We start from the raw sequence: 15,858 nt of genomic DNA on the forward strand, positions 1-15,858 counted from the left end.
GTACGAGAACGCTTTGAGTCTTTCTGTCCCTCTCCAGACGCCGTCCGTACCATAACGAATTTGATACTTTCTGTCCCTGTCCGGCCGCCGTCCGTACGAAAATGCTTTTAAGCTTCCTGTCCCTCTCCGGACGCCGTCCGTACCACAACGCATTTGAGTATTTTTGTCCCTGTACAGCCACCGTGCGTACCACAACGCATTTTAGGATTTCTGTCCCTCTCTAGACGCCGTCCGTCCGAGAACGCAGTTGAGGCTTTTTATCCCTCCGAGGCCGCCGTCCGTACCGGAACGCCTTCTGCATTTCTGTCTCGCGCCGGCCGTCGTCCTCCACGTGTCGCGAGCCCGGCGCCGCCGTGATGGCGGAGGGCGGTGGGACCGGGCCCGGGCTCGCCCTGGAGGCGCTGCTGGAGATGGGATTCGGGACCCGGCGCGCGCGAGGGCGGCGGCACCGCTGGGACACCGAAGGAGTGCCGGGGACAGCGGGGGAGGGCGGGCGGGAGCAGCCGGAGGGGACCCGGTAACGGCACCGGGACCGGGAATGGGATTATTGGGGGGGTGGGGGGGCGGGGGTAGACACGGAAAGGCCCCGGAGACTCCGGGACTCCCGGGACGCCTCAGGACCCTCCCGGGAACCCCGCAAAAATAACCGGGAGCCCCCCGGTCCCGCAGGGCGAAGGCGCTGGCGCTGACCGGGAACCGGGGAGTGGAAGCGGCCATGGACTGGTGAGAGGGGGACCCCAAAAACACCCCCGGGACCCCCAAAGAAACCCAGCGGGATCCCCGAAAAACAGCCCCGGGACCACCAAAGAAACCCAACGGGATCCCCCAAAAACAGCCTCGGGAATCCAAAAATTCCCTTCAGGAGCCCCAAAAATCCCCCTGGGACCCCCAAAATTCCATTCGGAACCCCAAAACCCTCTCGTTGTTATAAATTGTGACACGGCAATTTGAAGTGTCTTAATCCAATAAAGCAATTTTATTGAAAATAGCAAGCGAGTAAGGCAGGCAAAGCACAGCGCTGGGTTGGGACAGAACACAAAATGTTCTGTCCCAACCTTCCTTTTATCCCCCCCCTTCTCCTTGCAGGCGTGACTCTCCAGATGTAGTCTGAGTCTGGTCGTTGTGATAGCTTCTAAGTCTCTTCTTTTGAGATACAGCAAGCAGACCAGATACATGCACCCAGGACTCTAATCTCAACCTCCTTATCACCTTGTAAGCAAATAAGCATTTCAAAGACACACCAGTACATTCTTATGCAAACCAAGGTAATCGAGCATATCACAGTGAACAAATGATCTTCCACTTATCTCATCGTGATCCCCAAAAACCTCCTGAGACCCCCAAAATTCCCTTCAGGACCCTAACCCCCCCCCAGGACCCCAAAATTTTACTCGGGACCCCCAAAATTCTTCCCAAAACCCCCCCCCTGAGATCCCCAAAATTCTCCCCAGGAATGCAAAACCCACCCCAGGATGCCCAAAATTCCCTTTGGGACTCCAAAAACCCCCCTGAGACCCCCAAAATTCCCATCAGGGTCCCCAAAATTCCTCCTGTAACCCCCAAAAACCCCCTGAGACCTCCAGAATATCCCTTCAGGACCCCAAAACCCCCCAGGACCTTCAAAAATCTATTTGGGACCCGCAAAATTTCTCCCAAAAACACCCTGGGACCCGCAAAATTCCCATCAGGGTCCCCAAAATTCCTCCTGGGACGCCCAAAAGCCTTCTGAGACCCCCAGAATTCTCTTCAGGAACCCAAAAACCCCCCAGGACCCCCAAAATTCTACTCGGGACCCCCAAAATTTCTACCAAAAACACCCTGAGACCCCCAAAATTCTCCCCAGGACTCCAAAACCCCCCCTGGGACTCCCAAAATTCCCTTTGGGACCCCAAAAAACACCCTGAGACCTGCAAAATTCCCATCAGGGTCCCCAAAATTCCTCCTGGGACCCCCAAAAGCCCCCTGAGACCCCCAGAATTCTCTTCAGGAACCCAAAAACCGCCCAGGACCCCCAAAATTCTACTCGGGCCCCCCAAAATTCCTACCAAAAACACCCTGAGACCCCCAAAATTCTCCCCAGGACTCCAAAACTCCCCCTGGGATGCCCAAAATTCCCATTGTGACCCCAAAACACCCCCCAGGACCTGCAAATTTCCCTTTAGGACCCCTGAAATTCCTCCTGGGACGCCCAAAAGCCCCCTGAAACCCCCAGAATTCTTTTTAGGAACCCAAAACCCCACCCAGGACCCCCAAAATTTTACTCAGGACCCCCAAAATTCCTCCCAAAAACCCCCTGAGACCCCCAAAATTCTCCCCAGTGCTCCAAAACTCCCCCTGGGACTCCTAAAATTCCCTTTGGGACCCCAAAAACCACCCTGAGACCCGCAAAATTCCCATCAGGGTCCCCAAAATTCCTCCTGGGACCCCCAAAAGGCCTCCTGAGACCCCCAGAATTGTTTCAGGACCCCAAAACCCCCCCAGGACCTTCAAAATTCTATTCGGGACCCCCAAAATTCCTCCCAAAAACCACCCGAGATCCCCAGAATTCTCCCCAATGCTCCAAAACTCCCCCTGGGACGCCCAAAATTCCCTTTGGGACCCCAAAAACCACCCTGAGACCCGCAAAATTCTCATCATGGTCCCCAAAATTCCTCCTGGGACCCCCAAAAGCCCCCTGAGACCCGCAGAATTCTCTTCCGGAACCCAAAACCCCCACCAGGGCCCCCAAAATTCTACTCGGGACCCCCAAAATTCCTCCCAAAAACCCCCTGAGACCCCCAAAATTCTCCCCAGGACTCCAAAACCCCCCCTGGGACGCCCAAAATTACCTTCAGGACCCCAAAACATCACCCAGGACCTCCAAATATCCCTTTAGTACCCCTAAAATTCCTCCTGGGACCCCAAAAACTCTCTGAGACCCCCAAAGTTCTCCCCAGGACTCCAAAATCCCCCCTGGTATGCCCAAAATTCCCTTTGGGACCCCAAAACACCCACCAGGACCTGCAAATTTCCCTTTAGGACCCCTGAAATTCCTCCTGGGACCCCAAAAACTTCCTGAGAGCCCCCCAAAAACCTCTCCAGGACCTTAAAACCCCCCCTGGGACCCCCAAAATTCCCATCAGGGTCCCCGAAATTCCTCCTGGGACCCGCAAAAACTCCCTGAGACCCCAGATTGCTCTTCACGACTCCCCAAAAATATCTGACACCCCAAAATTCGTCCTGGGATGCCCCAAAGGCCTTCCACAATCCCCCAGGACCCCCCCCCCCCCCCACTTTAGGGTTAGGGTTAGGGTTAGGGTTAGGGTTAGTTGGCCGTTAGGGTTAGGGTTAGGGTTAGGGGTTAGGGTTAGGGTTAGGGGTTAGGGTTAGGGTTAAGGTTAGGGTTAGGGTTAGGGGTTAGGGTTAGCGGTTAGGGGTTAGGGTTAGGGTTAGGGTTAGGGTTAGGGTTAGGGTTAGGGTTAGGGTTAGGGTTTGGGTTAGGGTTAGGGTTAGGGTCAGGTTAGGGTTAGGGTCAGGGTTAGGGTTAGGGTCAGGGTCAGGGTCAGGTAATTTTTGATGTGGTTGTGCCACTTGAACAGTATTTGAAATCTCTCTTCGTGTTCTTGCAGCAGCATTTTCGAACCACAATGGAAATTTAGCCCTTCTGCCTGGGGCTGCTCACAGAATCGTGGAATCCCAGAAGGGTTTGGATGGGAAGGCACCTTTATTTAAAGCTCGTCCCGTTCCACCCCTGCCATGGGCAGGGACACCTTCCACCATGCCAGGGTGCTCCAAGCCCTGTCCAGCCTGGCCTTGGACACTTCCAGGGATCCGGGGGCAGCCACAGCTTCTGTGGGCAACCTGTGCTGGACAGCAGCTTTGAAAGGCAGAGTGAAGTACAGCTGGGATTTTTGTGCTGCCCTTAACATTGTATTGCCTGGCAAATGTGCCTTTGGGGGTTTTTTGTTTTTTTTTTTTTTTTAGTTTTTTTGGGTGGTTTTTTTTTTTTTTTCATTTTTTTGTGACTGAAAAGCTACCTTGTGTTCCTGGAATGTTGCATTCTACCTCTGTTGTTTTCCCAGTTAGTCTGGATCCTCTGCTTACATTTTTTCCTTCGCTTATTAGATGTCGTGGATATGCTGGCTGTTCTGATGGAGGGCAGTGATGGCTTAGATGAAGGAATTGTGTTCTCTTTGAATGAAGACGTGATTATCCAAACATTTCCCTTCAGTGCTGTTGTCCCTGCTGCATTAGCAGCCAGGAATATGCTGTTGTTTCAGTCTGAAAACGGAACAGGTACAGGTTTTTTTATGTTTTATGTGTCATTTCTAGCAGTGGAGTGAAAGCGGCATCATTTCTACCCTCTTGTAATAATTTTTTACCATTTATCATTTTTTACCTTGAGACATTTTATTATCTTCCCTGCAGGCCGCAGGAGGTTCAGATTCACGGTGCTTTGTGCTCAGGAGGGGCATTGAAGCTCTGTAGGTGCTTCTGCCCTTTTTCCCTGACCCTGAAGAGAAGGGACACTGTCCCTGCATGGACAGTCTTGGTGTGGAAGTAGCTGGCCTCAGTAACACAGCGTTTTAAGGGCAGAGCGTGGCGATCAGGAGAGGAAGGTGGTTCCCGTGCCTGTGGGCAGCTCTTCCCGAGAGCAGGGAGAGGGGTCTGCATTGTTAAGTAGGAAGTGGGTGCGTTTCCCAAGGAAAACTTCAGAAATTAAGCTCCAGGGGCAAACACTGTGAGGTTCTACCACCTCCTTGAGGACATCCTTAAAACCACCGGGGCATCAGCAGGGCTTGGAGCAGGACTGGCCAACCGCAGAGCACCTCACGAAGCCCTCTGTGTGTCTGTGGCAGTCGAGTAGCACCTGGGGGGTGCTGAAAGTCCCAGTTCTGAGAGAAAATTCTGTTTAACTCGTACACGTTGGCTGGGTGTGTCCCCCCAGTACAGCTCAGTTCTTCTCTGAGGCGGTGCCTGGCAGGGTCTCTCCCTGTTAAGGGCCGGGCATGTTTTTGGCACAACACAGTGAAGGTGGATTATTTGCTTCAGCAAGAGCTGATGATGTCTGGAGGGTTTTTCAGGTTCCTCAGCGGCCAGGAGCACCTGTCTAGGTCACTAGGAACACTTTTTGATCTCGTTCAGTTCTTTTCTGTGTGAGGCTCTGTGGGCTGCTGGCAAGGCCCAAAGTGAGGAAGGTTGCCCCAGTGTCTGTGCTCATGTCAATAGTTTAATTTATTTGGCTTTTCTAGGAGCAGACGTCGTGGAGGCCCTTGGTGCTGTTTTCACTGGCCTCCTGCACTCTCTGAGAGAACCCGTTGCTCCCTGCGTGGCGTTCCAGCTCTGTGACAAAGCTGCTAAGTATCCTCAGCTCTACCAGTTTAACCAATACTATAGGCTCTGGATGCCCAAGCAGTCCCAGGAACCTGTGGTATGGAATCCCTGAAGTCACTGAATTCTTGAGCCAGTATTCCTATAAAATCCTCGCAGTTGACAGAGGTAACATTTCCATCAGAAACAGTGTTTTTATTGAGGAGGTAATTCTGCATCTCTTGTTGATCGTGCTGGGGACACACGTTTGCTCCAGGGCTTTTCTCTGTTGACACAAGAGGTCTCTGTGGTGTTTGGGACGCGATGCCAGGGCTCAGGGCTCATACAGAGACTCCTCACTGGGCACAGCAGAGCCTGGTGTGCGCTGTGGCCTCTGTTTACAGCGCCCGGAGTTCCCCCGGGTGGGTGGAGGATCACAGGCCCCTGGGCTGGGTTTGGTGAGTTTTTCTCAGCTCAGCAGTGTGAACACTCCAGATGCCCCTGGGGACACTGCTGGACAGCATCCATCCACTCTCTCCATCCACTCATTTGTGCCCAGGAATGTAGGAAACTCTGACTGGGGACGGGCAGTAGTTTTGAAAATCATGCCCTAGCCTTTTTCTCTAGGAACGAACCAAGAGAGTGCCCTGAAAGCTCCGGAGGGGCTGCAGGGGCTGAAGGGAACAGAAAGGGCTTCCGGCACCTTTTGCCTCCGTTCTCTGCCATTCCCCAAAAGGCGTCGCAGTCCTGGAAGAGGTGTTTGTCATGCAGCCTGCCAAAATAAAGACCTGTAAAATCCTAGCTCTGCCTTTTGTTTAACGTGTTCTTACTTCCTATTTATGTCATCACAGAAAGCAAGGAAGGAAGAAATGTGACTGGTTCCCACTATTGCTCCGTGCAGGCATTTTTAAAGGCTGCTGTACTTCTGTCCTCTTTTTCCACTCCAACCTTGACTTTTCCCCTCCTTTTTCGAGGTCTGCTGCTTTGGGTGTCCCAGGCAGGGCTGGGTTCCTCGGCAGGGGTCTTAGGAGTTGGTGCAGATTCTGCTTTTTGCCATGGTGTATCAAAGTGTGCCAGCAAAAGGACTGTTTTCTCCAGGGGAAAGCTTTCTCTCAATGACCATCAATGCATGTATGTGTTTTAATCGTGTAACCAGGTGCATTAAGAAAAGCCGACACCTGTAGCAGATTTGTGTTGGATCAGTGTCTGTGAGAAGTGGGCTGTGTGCTGGAGACGGAGAGACGCTGTTGGAGAGTGGCAACAGTGGCAGGTGTGAGTTGTTAAGATGATGAGGGCTCAGAGCAGGCACAGGTGTGAGTTGTTAAGATGATGAGGGCTCAGAGCAGCCACAGGTGTGAGTTGTTAAGATAATGAGGGCTCAGAGCAGCCACAGGTGTGAGCTGTCAGGATGATGACGAGGGGCGTGTCCTGCCAGGGGGAGGTTATTTAACGGTGGGGGTTTGCCTCAGCCAGGTTTTGCACGGAGCTGCTGGAGAAGAGGAGTTTGTGGGGGGCTCCCGGGGCTGTCTCCTGGAAGGACGGTGGGCACTTTGGACAGGGTCCGGGGAATCCCCTGGATACACACTTGGATACGTGGAACATTGCTCAAAGGAGGAGCTGAGGGACAAACCTTTGTGCCGAGAAGCAGCAGCCAAGCAGGTGAGCCGGTGCGCTTTTATAACGGGGACTTTTCCCCTTTCCCTTTGAAATTTCGTCATCCTGAGGTTGAATTGGAGGGGGCAGTCCTGTTGTCCCCCCTCTTAAGGGGTTTGGACTGAGGTAAAAAGCCCCCTTTTGCCATCATTTGAGGCAAGCCGCTTCTTTTCTGTTCTTCTAGGGGACGCAGTTGAAGGGAAGCCTACATTTCTTTTCCCTTGTTGGGGTGAGGTGAGCGCCGGAGCGTGGCGTCAGTGTCGGGGCTGCAGAGGAAGGGAGCTGCAGCCGTGGCAGTGCTGGCAGGGCGGGGATCGCGCTGTGCCGCTGCATTCGGGGCGCTTCTTCTGCCCCCGGCCCGGCAGCGAAGGGTCCGGCGCGGAGCCCTGCCGGCAGTGCCGGGGCTGGCCGGGGCGGAAGGGGAGCTGGGCGCGGCTGGGCTGCCGCGGGCCCGCCGGAGCCGCGCCGGTGCGAGCCGTGCGGAGCCGAGCGGAGCTTTGGCCGGGCCGGCGGGCGGGGGAGGCGGCGCGGGCGCCGCGCCGGTGCCGGCCGGTGCCGCCGCTCCGTCCGCTCCGGGCGCGGGGCTCGGGCGCCGCCGGGGCCCCCCGGGCCCGGTGGCCGCCCCACCGGGCCGGGGGCAGCGGGCGGTGGTCTCCCGGCGCGGCGCCGCCTCTGCCTGCCGGAGGAGCCGCTTTCCTGCCGGAGCCGCGCTGCGCCCGGGGCCGGGAGCGCGGCTTCGCGTTCTCCAGCCTTCCTCGCTGCGGTGTTTCTTTAGGGTCTCATCAATGTGTTTTAAGGATTTTGGGGCTATTTTTAGAGCTCTTCTAGGAATATTTAGAGATTTTTTTTAAAGGTTCTTTGGGGGTTTTTAGGGGTGTTTTAGGGGCTTTTTAAAGTAGAGTATTTTTATTGTATTTTAAGGGCATTCTGAGGCTATTTTCATGTTTTTGTCGGGGTTTTAAGACATTTTGAAGATGAGGGGTTTTTTAGAGCATTTTTGTGGGTTTTTTAGGGTCTTTTCATGGCATAGAGGCTGAGGGACAGCTTGAGGGTGACAGAGGCTGGGAGCTGAGGGAGGAACAGGGGAGGGGACAGTGAGTGACACAGAGAGATGCTGAGGGGGGCAGGGGCAGCTGGAGGGTGACACAGAGAAGCTGGGGGCTGAGGGGCAGAGGAGAGGGATTAAGGGTGGCACACAGGAGCTGAGGGGCAGCTGAGAGGGGGCTTGAGGGGCAAAGGGGGGTTCGAGGGTGACAGCCAGAGCCTGAGGGCTGGGGGGCTGAGGGAGGGGTCAGGGGTGAAGGGAGAGGGTCTGAGCGCTGGACAGTCCAGTGGGGATCAGGGCTACAGGGTACAGCTTAGGAGGCAAGTTAGGGTACAGGTGTGGCACCCCTCACCCAGCCCTAACCTCACCCTAAGCAGCCTTTTCCCTTTTCCCCCCTAACAACAGCAGCACAGCACAGCAAGCCTGACAGCGAGACCACACCGGAAGCCTCCCAGTGGGACAGGGCAGCGACCCTCGCACCAGGACAACGCCAGAACCCTCAGAGGACAGCAGGACCCACTGCGAAAAGGTAGGGATGACATCTGTGGGCTAGAGAGCAACAGGAAGGGGTTTGGAGGCAGAGCAGGCTTCCTTGAGTGTTTTTTTTTGCAGGGCTATTAGGGGATTTTTGAAGGCTTTCTCTGGCATCTTTTAGAGAATTGTTATACCTTCCTAATGGCTATTTTAGAATTCCTTGGTGTATTTTTAGGGTCAGGATGAGGGTGAGACAGGATGCCCACTGAAAATGTGGAGCATTACTGGAATGCTTTGGGAAGGTGCCAGTGGAGGGCCAGTGGGTAAGGTGCCATGATGCTGGTCTGAAGATTGTGAATTCTGAGCAAAGCAAGGTGGTTGTGGTTAGGGTTATATGGTGGCAGATTTCCCAAGGAGAAATCCAGCACAGAAAAAATCAAGCCGAAGCTTTCTACTGTCAGATTACCACAGGTATTTGGCATGAAAAAAAATCCCTGAGTACTTGGGGGTGGGAGATGCAAGATGAGGGAAATCCAGTGAGGTTTTGACATTGAGGACGCAAAAGGAAACGTGGGACCTGAAAACCAAGGGGATCGCAATGCCCTGCCAATGAATGAGGGATATCTACATAGTGAAAGCAAATTCAGAAGCCCAGATTCCTGATGTCAGTTTGTAGGGCTCCCTTGGGTCTATCAGGGCAGCACAAGTTTGAGGTGGGGACAACTTTGGTCTGGGCTCCATCCTTCGATATAAGGATTCTTTGCAGTCAGGGCCAGGGGCCCCTGGGCACATCCTTTTTCCATTTTCCCTGGGAAAGAAAACTCAGCAGTCCAGGTTCCTGATGTCAGTTTGTAGGGCTCCCTTGGGTCTATCAGGGCAGCACAATTTTGAGGTGGGGACAACTTCGGTGTGGTGTCCATCCTTCGATATAAAGATTTCTTGCAGTCAGGGCCAGGGGCCCCTGGGCAAATCCTTTGGCCATTTTCCCTGGGAAAGAAAACTCAGCAGTCCAGGTTCCTGATGTCAGTTTGTAGGGCTCCCTTGGGTGTATCAGGGCAGCACAAGTTTGAGGTGGGGACAACTTTGGTGTGGGCTCCATCCTTCGATATAAGGATTTTTTGCAGTCAGGGCCAGGGGCCCCCGGGCACATCCTTTGGCCATTTCCCCTGCGAAAGAAAATTCATCAGTCCAGGTTCCTGATGTCAGTTTGTAGGGCTCCCTTGGGTGTATCAGGGCAGCACAAGTTTGAGGTGGGGACAACTTCGGTGTGGGGTCCATCCTTCGATATAAGGATTTTTTGCAGTGAGGGCCCTGCCCAGGGCCAGGGGCCCCTGGGCACATCCTTTGGCCATTTTCCCTGGGAAAGAAAACTCAGCAGTCCAGGTTCCTGATGTCAGTTTGTAGGGCTCCCTTGGGTCTATCAGGGCAGCACAAGTTTGAGGTGGGGACAACTTCGGTGTGGGGTCCATCCTTCGATATAAGGATTTTTTGCAGTCAGGGCCAGGGGCCCCTGGGCACATCCTTTTTCCATTTTCCCTGGGAAAGAAAACTCAGCAGTCCAGGTTCCTGATGTCAGTTTGTAGGGCTCCCTTGGGTCTATCAGGGCAGCACAAGTTTGAGGTGGGGACAACTTCGGTGTGGGGTCCATCCTTCGATATGAGGATTCCTTGCAGTCAGGTCCCAGCCCAGGGCCAGGGGCCCCTGAGCACATCCTTTTCCCTTTTTCCCTGGGAAAGAAAACTCAGCAGTCCAGGTTGCTGATGTCAGTTTGTAGGGTTCCCTTGGGTGTATCAGGGCAGCACAAGTTTGAGGTGGGGACAACTTCGGTGTGGGGTCCATCCTTCGATATGAGGATTCTTTGCAGTCAGGTCCCAGCCCAGGGCCAGGGGCCCCTGAGCACATCCTTTTTCCTTTTTCCCTGGGAAAGAAAACTCAGCAGTCCAGGTTCCTGATGTCAGTTTGTAGGGCTCCCTTGGGTGTATCAGGGCAGCACAAGTTTGAGGTGGGGACAACTTCGGTGTGGGGTCCATCCTTCGATATAAAGATTTTTTGCAGTCAGGGCCAGGGGCCCCTGGGCACATCCTTTGGCCATTTTCCCTGGGAAAGAAAACTCAGCAGTCCAGGTTGCTGATGTCAGTTTGTAGGGCTCCCTTGGGTGTATCAGGGCAGCACAAGTTTGAGGTGGGGACAACTTCGGTGTGGGGTCCATCCTTCGATATAAGGATTTTTTGCAGTCAGGGCCAGGGGCCCCTGGGCACATCCTTTTTCCATTTTCCCTGGGAAAGAAAACTCAGCAGTCCAGGTTCCTGATGTCAGTTTGTAGGGCTCCCTTGGGTGTATCAGGGCAGCACAAGTTTGAGGTGGGGACAACTTCGGTGTGGGGTCCATCCTTCGATATAAGGATTTTTTGCAGTCAGGGCCAGGGGCCCAGGGCCAGGGGCCCCTGGGCACATCCTTTTTCCATTTTCCCTGGGAAAGAAAACTCAGCAGTCCAGGTTCCTGATGTCAGTTTGTAGGGCTCCCTTGGGTGTATCAGGGCAGCACAAGTTTGAGGTGGGGACAACTTTGGTGTGGGGTCCATCCTTCGATATAAGGATTTTTTGCAGTCAGGGCCAAGGGCTGCCGGCAACATCCTTTTTCCATTTTCCCTGGGAAAGAAAACTCAGCAGTCCAGGTTCCTGATGTCAGTTTGTAGAGCTCCCTTGGGTCTATCAGGGCAGCACAAGTTTGAGGTGGGGACAACTTCGGTGTGGGGTCCATCCTTCGATATAAGGATTTTTTGCAGTCAGGGCCAGGGGCCCCTGGGCACATCCTTTGGCCATTTTCCCTGGGAAAGAAAACTCAGCAGTCCAGGTTCCTGATGTCAGTTTGTAGGGCTCCCTTGGGTCTATCAGGGCAGCACAAGTTTGAGGTGGGGACAACTTCGGTGTGGAATCCATCCTTCGATATAAGGATTTTTTCCAGTGAGGTCGCTGACCAGGGCCAGGGGCCCCTGGGCACACCCTTTTTCCGTTTTCCCTGGGAAAGAAAACTCAGCAGTCCAGGTTCCTGATGTCAGTTTGTAGGGCTCCCTTGGGTCTATCAGGGCAGCACAAGTTTGAGGTGGGGACAACTTCAGTGTGGGGTCCATCCTTCGATATAAGGATTTTTTGCAGTCAGGGCCAAGGGCCCCCGGGCACATCCTTTTTCCATTTTCCCTGGGAAAGAAAACTCAGCAGTCCAGGTTCCTGATGTCAGTTTGTAGGGCTCCCTTGGGTCTATCAGGGCAGCACAAGTTTGAGGTGGGGACAACTTCGGTGTGGGGTCCATCCTTCGATATAAGGATTTTTTGCAGTCAGGGCCAGGGGCCCCTGGGCACATCCTTTGGCCATTTTCCCTGGGAAAGAAAACTCAGCAGTCCAAGTTCCTGATGTCAGTTTGTAGGGCTCCCTTGGGTCTATCACGGCAGCACAAGTTTGAGGTGGGGACAACTTTGGTGTGGGGTCCATCCTTCGATATAAGGATTCTTTGCAGTCAGGTCCCAGCCCAGGGCCAGGGGCCCCTGAGCACATCCTTTTTCCCTGGGAAAGAAAACTCAGCAGTCCAGGTTCCTGATGTCAGTTTGTAGAGCTCCCTTGGGTCTATCAGGGCAGCACAAGTTTGAGGTGGGGACAACTTCGGTGTGGGGTCCATCCTTCGATATAAGGATTCTTTGCAGTCAGGGCCAGGGGCCCCTGGGCACATCCTTTTTCCATTTTCCCTGGGAAAGAAAACTCAGCAGTCCAGGTTCCTGACGTCAGTTTGTAGGGCTCCCTTGGGTGTATCAGGGCAGCACAAGTTTGAGGTGGGGACGACTTCGGTGTGGGGTGCATCCTTCGATATAAGGATTTTTTGCAGTCAGGGCCCGGGGCCCCGGGCACAACCTTTGGCCATTTTCCCTGGGAAAGAAAACTCAGCAGTCCAGGTTCCTGATGTCAGTTTGTAGAGCTCCCTTGGGTCTATCAGGGCAGCACAAGTTTGAGGTGGGGACAACTTCGGTGTGGGGTCCATCCTTCGATATAAGGATTTTTTGCAGTCAGGGCCAGGGGCCCCTGGGCACATCCTTTTTCCATTTTCCCTGGGAAAGAAAACTCAGCAGTCCAGGTTCCTGATGTCAGTTTGTAGGGCTCCCTTGGGTCTATCAGGGCAGCACAAGTTTGAGGTGGGGACGACTTCGGTGTGGGGTGCATCCTTCGATATAAGGATTTTTTGCAGTCAGGGCCCGGGGCCCCGGGCACAACCTTTGGCCATTTTCCCTGGGAAAGAAAACTCAGCAGTCCAGGTTCCTGATGTCAGTTTGTAGAGCTCCCTTGGGTCTATCAGGGCAGCAGAAGTTTTTGGTGGGAACAAGTTCGGTGTGGGTCCATCCTTCGATATAAGGATTTTTTGCAGTGTGTTCCCTGCCCAGGGCCAGGGGCCCCCTGGGCACATCCTTTTTCCATTTTCCCTGGGAAAGAAAACTCAGCAGTCCAGGTTCCTGATGTCAGTTTGTAGGGCTCCCTTGGGTCTATCAGGGCAGCACAAGTTTGAGGTGGGGACAACTTCGGTGTGGGGTCCATCCTTCGATATAAGGATTTTTTGCAGTCAGGGCCAGGGGCCCCTGGGCACATCCTTTTTCCATTTTCCCTGGGAAAGAAAACTCAGCAGTCCAGGTTCCTGATGTCAGTTTGTAGGGCTCCCTTGGGTCTATCAGGGCAGCACAAGTTTGAGGTGGGGACAACTTCGGTGTGGAATCCATCCTTCGATATAAGGATTTTTTCCAGTGAGGTCGCTGACCAGGGCCAGGGGCCCCTGGGCACACCCTTTTTCCGTTTTCCCTGGGAAAGAAAACTCAGCAGTCCAGGTTCCTGATGTCAGTTTGTAGGGCTCCCTTGGGTCTATCAGGGCAGCACAAGTTTGAGGTGGGGACAACTTCAGTGTGGGGTCCATCCTTCGATATAAGGATTTTTTGCAGTCAGGGCCAAGGGCCCCCGGGCACATCCTTTTTCCATTTTCCCTGGGAAAGAAAACTCAGCAGTCCAGGTTCCTGATGTCAGTTTGTAGGGCTCCCTTGGGTCTATCAGGGCAGCACAAGTTTGAGGTGGGGACAACTTCGGTGTGGGGTCCATCCTTCGATATAAGGATTTTTTGCAGTCAGGGCCAGGGGCCCCTGGGCACATCCTTTGGCCATTTTCCCTGGGAAAGAAAACTCAGCAGTCCAAGTTCCTGATGTCAGTTTGTAGGGCTCCCTTGGGTCTATCACGGCAGCACAAGTTTGAGGTGGGGACAACTTTGGTGTGGGGTCCATCCTTCGATATAAGGATTCTTTGCAGTCAGGTCCCAGCCCAGGGCCAGGGGCCCCTGAGCACATCCTTTTTCCCTGGGAAAGAAAACTCAGCAGTCCAGGTTCCTGATGTCAGTTTGTAGAGCTCCCTTGGGTCTATCAGGGCAGCACAAGTTTGAGGTGGGGACGACTTCGGTGTGGGGTGCATCCTTCGATATAAGGATTTTTTGCAGTCAGGGCCCGGGGCCCCGGGCACAACCTTTGGCCATTTTCCCTGGGAAAGAAAACTCAGCAGTCCAGGTTCCTGATGTCAGTTTGTAGAGCTCCCTTGGGTCTATCAGGGCAGCACAAGTTTGAGGTGGGGACAACTTCGGTGTGGGGTCCATCCTTCGATATAAGGATTTTTTGCAGTCAGGGCCAGGGGCCCCTGGGCACATCCTTTTTCCATTTTCCCTGGGAAAGAAAACTCAGCAGTCCAGGTTCCTGATGTCAGTTTGTAGGGCTCCCTTGGGTCTATCAGGGCAGCACAAGTTTGAGGTGGGGACAACTTCGGTGTGGGGTCCATCCTTCGATATAAGGATTGTTTGCAGTGAGGACCCTGCCCAGGGCCAGGGGCCCCTGGGCACATCCTTTTTCCATTTTCCCTGGGAAAGAAAACTCAGCAGTCCAGGTTCCTGATGTCAGTTTGTAGGGCTCCCTTGGGTCTATCAGGGCAGCACAAGTTTGAGGTGGGGACGACTTCGGTGTGGGGTGCATCCTTCGATATAAGGATTTTTTGCAGTCAGGGCCCGGGGCCCCGGGCACAACCTTTGGCCATTTTCCCTGGGAAAGAAAACTCAGCAGTCCAGGTTCCTGATGTCAGTTTGTAGAGCTCCCTTGGGTCTATCAGGGCAGCAGAAGTTTTTGGTGGGAACAAGTTCGGTGTGGGTCCATCCTTCGATATAAGGATTTTTTGCAGTGTGTTCCCTGCCCAGGGCCAGGGGCCCCCTGGGCACATCCTTTTTCCATTTTCCCTGGGAAAGAAAACTCAGCAGTCCAGGTTCCTGATGTCAGTTTGTAGGGCTCCCTTGGGTCTATCAGGGCAGCACAAGTTTGAGGTGGGGACAACTTCGGTGTGGGGTCCATCCTTCGATATAAGGATTTTTTGCAGTCAGGGCCAGGGGCCCCTGGGCACATCCTTTTTCCATTTTCCCTGGGAAAGAAAACTCAGCAGTCCAGGTTCCTGATGTCAGTTTGTAGGGCTCCCTTGGGTCTATCAGGGCAGCACAAGTTTGAGGTGGGGACAACTTCGGTGTGGGGTCCATCCTTCGATATACGTATTTTTTACAGTCAGGGCCAGGGGCCCCTGGGCACATCCTTTTTCCATTTTCCCTGGGAAAGAAAACTCATCAGTCCAGGTTCCTGATGTCAGTTTGTAGGGCTCCCTTGGGTGTATCAGGGCAGCACAAGTTTGAGGTGGGGACAACTTCGGTGTGGGGTCCATCCTTCGATATAAGGATTTTTTGCAGTCAGGGCCAGGGGCCCCTGGGCACATCCTTTTTCCATTTTCCCTGGGAAAGAAAACTCAGCAGTCCAGGTTCCTGATGTCAGTTTGTAGGGCTCCCTTGGGTCTATCAGGGCAGCACAAGTTTGAGGTGGGGACAACTTCGGTGTGGGGTCCATCCTTCGATATAAGGATTTTTTGCAGTCAGGGCCAGGGGCCCCTGGGCACATCCTTTTTCCATTTTCCCTGGGAAAGAAAACTCAGCAGTCCAGGTTCCTGATGTCAGTTTGTAGGGCTCCCTTGGGTCTATCAGGGCAGCACAACTTTGAGGTGGGGACGACTTCGGTGTGGGGTGCATCCTTCGATATAAGGATTTTTTGCAGTCAGGGCCCGGGGCCCCGGGCACAACCTTTGGCCATTTTCCCTGGGAAAGAAAACTCAGCAGTCCAGGTTCCTGATGTCAGTTTGTAGAGCTCCCTTGGGTCTATCAGGGCAGCACAAGTTTTTGGTGGGAACAAGTTCGGTGTGGGGTCCATCCTTCGATATAAGGATTTTTTGCAGTGTGTTCCCTGCCCTGGGCCAGGGGCCCCCTGGGCACATCCTTTTTCCATTTTCCCTGGGAAAGAAAACTCA

General features: G+C 53.8%; 2 long non-coding RNA genes across 4 annotated transcripts in view; both read left to right on the forward strand.

Moving 5' to 3' along the window:
• The first annotated feature begins 481 nt into the window (after positions 1 to 481).
• On the forward strand, positions 482 to 2,752 carry LOC144247176 (uncharacterized). Its single transcript, XR_013340879.1, has 3 exons — positions 482 to 517; positions 670 to 723; positions 1,087 to 2,752. It is a non-coding gene; the product is annotated as an uncharacterized LOC144247176 (long non-coding RNA).
• Positions 2,753 to 6,306: 3,554 nt separating this feature from the next.
• The window catches only part of LOC116184778 (uncharacterized), a 190,399-nt gene continuing 180,847 nt past the window's right edge, over positions 6,307 to 15,858 (forward strand). Inside the window, exons 1-4 of one of the 3 annotated variants that reach the window (XR_013340870.1) lie at positions 6,307 to 6,559; positions 6,763 to 6,948; positions 7,127 to 7,176; positions 8,393 to 8,516. This is a non-coding gene — a long non-coding RNA (uncharacterized LOC116184778). Of the gene's footprint in view, positions 6,560 to 6,762; positions 6,949 to 7,126; positions 7,177 to 7,650; positions 7,719 to 8,392; positions 8,517 to 15,858 lie in introns of those variants that run through there. The other 2 variants (XR_013340871.1, XR_013340869.1) reach the window with 2 other exon arrangements.

The sequence above is a fragment of the Lonchura striata genome, chromosome 16 (genome assembly GCF_046129695.1).
Source record: "Lonchura striata isolate bLonStr1 chromosome 16, bLonStr1.mat, whole genome shotgun sequence".
NCBI classification, from domain to species: Eukaryota; Metazoa; Chordata; class Aves; order Passeriformes; family Estrildidae; genus Lonchura; species Lonchura striata.